Source organism: Corvus brachyrhynchos, unplaced genomic scaffold, assembly GCF_000691975.1.
Source record: "Corvus brachyrhynchos isolate BGI_N302 unplaced genomic scaffold, ASM69197v1 scaffold24, whole genome shotgun sequence".
Lineage (NCBI taxonomy): Eukaryota > Metazoa > Chordata > Aves > Passeriformes > Corvidae > Corvus > Corvus brachyrhynchos.
In genome coordinates this window covers 61,341-69,400 of record NW_008237621.1, presented here as the reverse complement: position 1 = coordinate 69,400, position 8,060 = coordinate 61,341, and positions in this window count along the sequence as shown.

Genomic DNA, 8,060 nt, shown 5'->3' with positions numbered 1-8,060 from the left:
GTAGCCTGTTAATTTCTGCTCTCTCGTGCTAGGTAGACATAACAAAGCCTCTCCAGGCCTGCTCTCCAAGGACACTCAGACTGTCCTAGGCCCAAAATGTGTAAACCAAAAGCCTCTGAAAGGGGGGCAAGCTGAGGGGAATTACATAATTAAACTGAAGCTTTAATTGGAGAATTAACCCTGATATGCAAATGAACCAAACCTATAAAAGTGTGAAGAACTCTTGACCTGTCGCCCATCTTGGGGTCCATCTTGGCAATAGCCTCTGGCTTCCCAGGGGGTACCTTTGAAGGGTGTGGGAGACAGAGGAGTAGAAACTCCTGCAATTAAAGGAGGCTTTGATTTACAACCCTGGAAGAGACTAGGTCTGGCTTAATTGACAGAGATTTGTGGACTTTAAGCAAAAGGATTACAAACTTGTGTTCCTATCATTATAAGTAAAATTGTACACTGGGTGTTTTGGTGAAGGGTTTTAAAATATAATAGTGTGGTTTTATATAGTTTAAGTTAAGAATGTAGATGGTATAAGAGAGACATCTGTGTGTACGTGACATGAGAAGTTATTGGTCAAGACATAGCTGCATTGCAGTGAGAAGTGCCACAGGTGATAGGTGATTAATCTACAACAAAGTGTCGTTTTAAGTATCTATTGGATTAGAAAGTTATAAATTACGATGTAACCCTAAATCTTGTGACTAGTCGCCATTACTCGGAGGTGTTGTAAAATCTCACGCCTCGACTGATGCGTTTGTTATTTTAAACAATAAATTCATGTAATTGCATAGTCCCATCCCTTATTTTCCTCCGACACATGAAGCGCGGAAAACGGACAACTTCTCCTATATGTGACTCTTGTCATCCATGTGGATAGAGATGGCCTCCAAAATGAGGTGCTCCAACACCTTTCCAGGGGTCGATGTGAGGCTGACTGGCTGGTAGTTCCGTGGGTACTCCTTCTTGCCCTTTTTGAAGCCTGGGGTGACATTTGCTTTCTTCCAGTCCTCAGGCACCTCTCCTGATCACCATGACCTTTCAAAGATGATCGTGAATGGCCTAGGTATGGCATCCACCAGCTCTCTCAGCACTTGTGGATGCATCCTGTCAGGGCCCATGGACTTGTGGATGACAAGCTTGCATAGGTGTTCTCTAACCTAATCCCCCTTGACCCAAGAGTCTTTCTTCCAAGATTCACAGAATCACAGAATGGTTAGGGTTGGAAGGGCCCTTAAAGATAATCTAGTTCCAAGCCCCCTGCAATGGGCAGGGACACCTTCCACCAGACCAGGTTGATCAGAGATCCATCCAGCCTGGCCTCCAGGGATGTGGCATCCACAACTTCTTCGGGCAACATGTTTCCAGTGCCTCATCACCCTCACAGTAAAGAATTTCTTCCTAATATCTAATCTAAACCTTCCTTCTTTCAGTTTGAAGCTATTCCCCCTTGTCCTGTCACTCCATGCTCTTGTAAATAGTCTCTCTCCATCTTTCTTGTAGGATCCCTTCAGGTACTGCAAGGCCACAAGTAGTAGGCCACCCTGAAGCCTTCTCTTTTCCAGGCTGAACAGTCCCAATTCTCTCAGCCTTTCCTTGTAGAAAAGGTGCTCCGTCCCTCTTATCATCTTGGTGCCCATCCTCTGGACTCACTCCAACAGGTCGATGTCCTTCCTGTGCTGGGGACCCCAGAGCTGGATGCAGTACTCCAGGTGGGGTCTCATGAGAGCAGAGGGGCAGAATCAAGTCCCTTAACCTGCTGGCCACGCTGCTTTGGATACAGCCCAGAACACAATTTGATTTCTGGTCTGTGAGCGCACGCTGCTGGCTCATGTCCAGCCTCTCATCCACCAGCACCTCCCAAGTCCTTCTCAGCAGGACTGCTCTAAATCTGTTCATCGCCCAGCCTGTATTAATAGCAGGGGCTGCCCTGACCTGGGTACAGCACCTTGCACTTGGTCTTCTTAAACCTCATGAAATTCCCATGGGCCTACTTCTCATGCTTGTCCAGGTCCCTCTGGATGACATCTTGTCCTTCAGGTGTGTCAACTGCACCACTCAGCTTGGTGTCATCAGCAAATTTGCTGAGGGTATACTTGATGCCTTTGTCCATGTCATTAATGAAGATATTAAATAACACTGGTCCCAATACAGACCCCTGAGGCACAGCACTGAGCCATTGACCACTACCCTCTAGATTCCTTTACCCTGATCTCCTGGGTCAGAGATCCCTGATATGATTCTAAGTTTGACATGTTCCAATAATGTGCGCTTGCAGCCCAGAAAACCAACCGCATCCTGGGCTGCATCAAAAGAAGCATGACCAACAGGTCAAGGGAGGTGATTCTCCCCTTCTGCTCAGCTCTTATGAGAACCCCACCTGGTGTACTGTGTCCCACTCTGGGGCCCCCAACATAAGAAGGCGTGGTCCTGTTGGCAAATGCATAAGGGATTGCATGTGAGGAATTGTCTAGTGGCCCCTCCCCACATTCCTGAGCATATCTTTGCATGAAATTTTTGAGTTAAATCACTTTGGGTTTTGGTACCTTTGGGGTACAGAAATGCTTGAAGAGCTGTGTGGTCAACCCCTTACCATGAAACTAGCACTAATATTTCTTCTCATAACTCTTGTCAGGATTTCAGGCTGCAAACCTTATTGTCAACACTGCCTCTCATGCTTTATTCTCTTTCAAGGCAGCAGCAGTGTCAAGTCTTGCACTGTCAGAAACCATGTTGTAGGGCTGAAGGTAGAGAAGGAGAAAGAGGGGGAAGACCAGAGAAACCAGATCTGTGCTGGTGGTTTCCCATTACAGCTCTGGGTAGGTGAACCTTTACATTTCAAGAGCCTGAAGCCTCTTCAGGGGTAATTCATCCAGGGCTTTTTCTTGTCAGCATCCCAGTCAAGGTAGGACCATGCTTCTTACTGTGATATGCTACCAACTATTAAGCAGCTGCCATTTGAAACTAAATAATTTTGGAAATACAGTATCACCTGTATGTTTCATAACCACTCAAGAGAAAAATAACTGAACTATAACCGGCCACCTCCACTTCCTGAATTATGCATCATTGTTCATAGGCACAAGCAATGAGAGTCTTCTGTAAGTCTCCTCATCTTCATTTCTCAAAAAATCTCTTGGCCATATGGTGCATTTTTGGAGTGTAGTCTTGCCAGACAAATACAGCTCAGTAGGCTTTAACTTTTTCCAGGTCTTGGAAATTTCTGAGAGCAAGAAAGTAATGACAATATAATACCACAAGTGTAAAGTGCATACGAAAACTCTGACTAGCAAACTGACATTGATCACAAAGCTGAAGTACATTGAAAAGAAGTTTGTGTGAATCGACATAGGCAAGTGGCCAGAACAACCACAAAACCACGGCTGAAATGCAAAGAGTAAATTTATTTCACTACCTGGCTAACTGGAGGATCCTGAAGCAACACCCAGGTAGAGACACAAGTGGGAACACAGGCACCATTAGGCTCAGTCCATTCTGACAGGTGGCAGACCTGCTGTTTGCACCAATTTATCAAGGGCCCATGCACGTGCTTTTTATGATCTCTGAGCTTTGATCTCTCTCCTAAAACAGGGAGCTCAAGAATGTTCATGAGAGTACCTCCAAGTCTCTCCAAACACCTACGTTTTTTCTACACAGAGATTCTACTTCTCAAAACAGACAGAGGATAAACAGCAGTAGGCATAATATTTGGGGTTTGCCACACTTATTCTCCAGGCCTTAGCATTCCCAGCTGCAAGGTCACTTGAGAGAATCTACCATCTCTTCACCATTCTTCCACTTTTAACCCTTTCTTCCCAAGAAGGTGCTGAACTTCAAGAAACTGGAAGATAATAGCTCACTGGCCTCTGACATCAGGCTTGTGTAGGGAGACTACAAAACTTTCCAGAGATAAATTAAGCAATAAGGACTATGTTTCAGCAATGCTGTGTATTGGGTTGTCGGAGACTGAATGTTATAATTTATGGCTTAAACATCTTCATGAAGGACCTTTGCCTATTATAACAAAACTGTACAAAAGCTGCAGAGAAGACCACCACACCCTGAATAGGCCTTCTGACTGAGACCCTGGACTGCTTGATGATGGAGATAAGATAAAGTAAATTCAGGTCTGGGGAGAGAAGAAATACATTCACAGAGGGATCAAGCTTAGCACCTTCGGGGTGGACACCATAGCCCCAGGGCTATCAGCTGCCAGGCTGGAACAGACCCTCACACCAAAGGGTGGGAGGGGAAGAGAGGCTTTGGGTTTGTGCTGAAAAAGCCTCTGGTCAGAGGCAGTGAACACCCATCTTCCGCTGTGCAGAGGAGCCCAGCTGGAGGGGCCCCTTCATCCTGGGAAAAGCTTATCCACAGCAGAGGGGTGTCATGGCTCATCGAAGGCCCCCCCCAAAGGGGTCCCCAGACCCTGCACCAGAGCACTGCAACATGATGAAACAGATCCACAGTGTTGCAAGGGACAGTGTCAAACTGGCCCCCTGCAAGGGAGGCACATGGGCATTCCCACCTGGCCCAAACGTATATTAATCCACTGGATTCTATACTTTTTGGCGTGGCAGCGGGGGACCCTCACCACCAGAAGACCAGATGGAGGGAAGCCACGAGATGTCGTTGGGATCCTTGGATGGGTGATATGTTTCTACCTAACCCCTTTAGCGGGGGAGGGGGGAGGTTCCGAGTGCAGGGGAGCCAGCCGAAGTCAGGATACGAACACTGATACGATTTGAGCATCGTTGTTCAAGGCTGCCTGCTGCCAGGTGTCTTTCAAGCCTGTCTGCAGCCTGAGGCCCCTTCAGGGGTTCTTCTCTAGCAATCCTGGGGTGCCCAGACTGCCCAGACTGTCCTGGGGTATCATATGCCCCTGTTCCACAAGGAATCCCTCTACAACCCCTGTCACTCTCTCCGTCCCCCCACCCCTTACGCACACTTCTTTTTCTATTTATTTTTCTTTCTTTTCTCTTTCTTTCTCTTTGCTTCTTTTACTATTAAATAAAATATATCAATTTTTTGGCACCAACATCTAACCTCATTTGGTTTTAATCATGTTTTTTGGGTATATTTCGAACCTTTCTGGGTCTGATCTGTTTTATTCACAGAGGCTTAGTTTCCTTTGGTCTTCTGTGTTAAACCGGTTGGTAACATGGGTTTGCATGGCAAGGTTTTGGTAGCGGGGGAGCTACAGGGTGGCTTCTCCAAGAAGCTGCCAGAAGCTTTCCCTATGTCCAATGAAGCCAATACCAACTGGCTCCAAGATGAACCAAGTCCAAGCCAGTGACAGTAATAACACCTCGGTGATAGCATACATAAGAAGGGGGAAAAAAAGTTATTGTGCAGAAGCAAATTGCAGCCAGAGATGAGTGAAAATATGTGAGAGAAACAATTATGCAGACACCAAGGTTAGTGAAGGAGGTGCTCTAGCCGCCAGAGCAGAGATTCCCCTGCAGCTTGTGGTGAAGACCATGGTGAAACAGCTGTCCCCCTGCAGCCCATGGAGGTTAAGAGTGGAGCAGATATCATCATGCAGCCCTTGGACGACCCCACGCCAGAGCAGGTGGATGTGCCCTGAAGGAGGGCGTGACCCCGTGGGAAGACAGTGCTGGAGCAGGCTCCTGGTAGAACCTGTGCACCTGTGGAGAGAGATGCCCATGCTGAAGCAGGGGAAGGAATCCTTCCCCTGAGGAGGGAGTGGCAAAAACAACCATTCTCCATCCCCTTGTGCCACTGGGGGGGAAATGAGGTAGAAAATCGGGCATAAAGTTATAGCCCAGGAAGAAGGGAGGGGTGGGGGGAAGGTGATTTTTAAGAATTGGGTTTACTTCTCATTACCCTACTCTGATTTGATTTGTAATAAATTAATTTCCCTAAGTCAGGTCTGTTTTGCCTGTGACAGTAATTGGTGAGTGATCTCTCCCTGTCCTTATCACAACCCACGAGCCTTTCATTAAATTTTCACTTCCTTGTCCTAGTGAGGAAGGGAGTGATAGAGTGGCTTAGATGGACACTTGGTGTCCAGATAAGGTCAAACCATCACATGCTATGAATGATAGGATCTGTCCACCATCCATCCCTAGCTGCTTTTGTCATTAATCCAAATTTGCAGTAGGGATAAGATTCTGATTAGACATAGACTGATGCACCAGGTAATTTTCAAAATGTCCAAAAAGAAAAAGCCTAGATATACCATGCACACAATAGTCCTAGAAGCTGAAGTTGGGATTTGAACAGAATATCCCAAATCTGCAGCTGTATGATTCAGCATTCTGGATGCGAAAAATCTGGATGTACATTATAATGTAGTATAATGTATTATATACCAAATCAGGTTTGGGTAGAACAGAGGCAATTCTGGAACTAAAATCCAAGGTAAATCAAATTATGTATAGCATTAAAAGCATGGAAGTAACTACTAGAAGTATGACTGAGCTGGAGCTATTTCTGCAGGCTTAGGAGTGCAATGCCACTAGACACAGGACTTATCAGACAGCAGACAGGGCACACCCAGTGGCATCTGCCAAATGAGTGGAAAAATCCTGAAGTTTTCTCTTTGCTCCCTCCTTCTTTTTTGGTGGACAATGGGTTAGGATTTCCCCCTTAGCAAAGTGACATCCTAAGTGTAATTACTGGAAATGCAGCTCGCCATACCATTCCCTCTTCATGATATAGAGAAATGACTCTGCATTCCACCAGGTTGCATAGCATCATACCACTGATGTGTTATCAGCAGATGTTTTCTTTGACACGTTGTGCTGCAGTTCAGTGCATGAATACACACTTTTCACTCATGGTACTTAGGAGATATAACAGAGAAGACAGTGAGGCAGAGTTATCAAGAACCCTAAGGCTATGTTGAGAATAAAGGTTGAAAGAAGCCAATTTTTTCCGGACTACAGAATATTTTTCCATAAGAAAGAGATTAGCCAAGCCCATATTTGCCTCACATAGAGCTTCAGACTCCTAGTATACTCATCCAGAACAATGCATCTCAAAATTTGATCAAGGTTTTTTCCTGGCAGGCAAAATCCCAATCAGATTGTCTGACACCAGGAACAGTGAGGTGGCTTCTTACCCAAAATGATGAATAAAAAGGCAAAAGCATTCCCTCTGAAGATCTAAAACTGCAAGTGGCAAGAGGTAGACAGGCAACAGAGGCAAGAGGCAACAGAGCTATGTAGCAGCAACTGTACAATAGAAGAGACTAATAGAAGAGTGTCATGAAGAAACTGAAGAGCATTTTTTCAGAGAAGGATGACATCAAATGTTTTGAGGGCATAAGTATTAAAATGTATAGAGCAAGTGGATAAAAATGTAAATAAATGCAGCCAATTTATTTCTGTCACAATCAAAAATTAAGATAGCATTAGCAAAGTGCAGTGCCGAAGAGGCTCTGAATGACAAAGCATCTGCCTCAGTAGTTGTCCCTAGGAGACAATGGTAGCAATAAAGATACGCAGGCCACAGTGAAGCTGGTTAGCTGTGATGAGAGAGCCTTTAATCACAGTCGTGAAAAAAGAATCAAGAGAAATTGCCAACTAAAGCAACAATAGTTGAGAAAACAATAGAGACAAATGAAGTCCTAGCTGGACTGCTGAACGACACCTATAAGGCAAATTACCAATTCCCCTTTCCAAGGTCTCTCTCCTAACAATGGCAGATTTCTGATATTTCTGTTTTCACCAGCCCAGAACAAAAATATGTTACAAAATCATGTATCAATTAAGTTTAACAAACTATATAGAGTCCAGCAATAATTTTCTTTGTGCTTCACGCCGCTATTATGGCAACAGGGGTTTGTTTCCCTTTCCATGTACACTGCGATTTATTGTATCAGAAACCACATCGAGAAGTTATAATGTTGTCATTTCACTTGCGATACCTTCCTGTATTGCTGTCTTAAGGACAAATAAACAGTGAGTCATAGCATCCTGTAGCTGGACAATAATGAGGCTGATCACTCAGGTATTAGCCTTATTACCCATATCTTTTTCGTTTTTGAAATATCTATGTGCATATAAAGCCTAGATCCTGAAAAATTCTCCAGCCAAGAGAAAAGT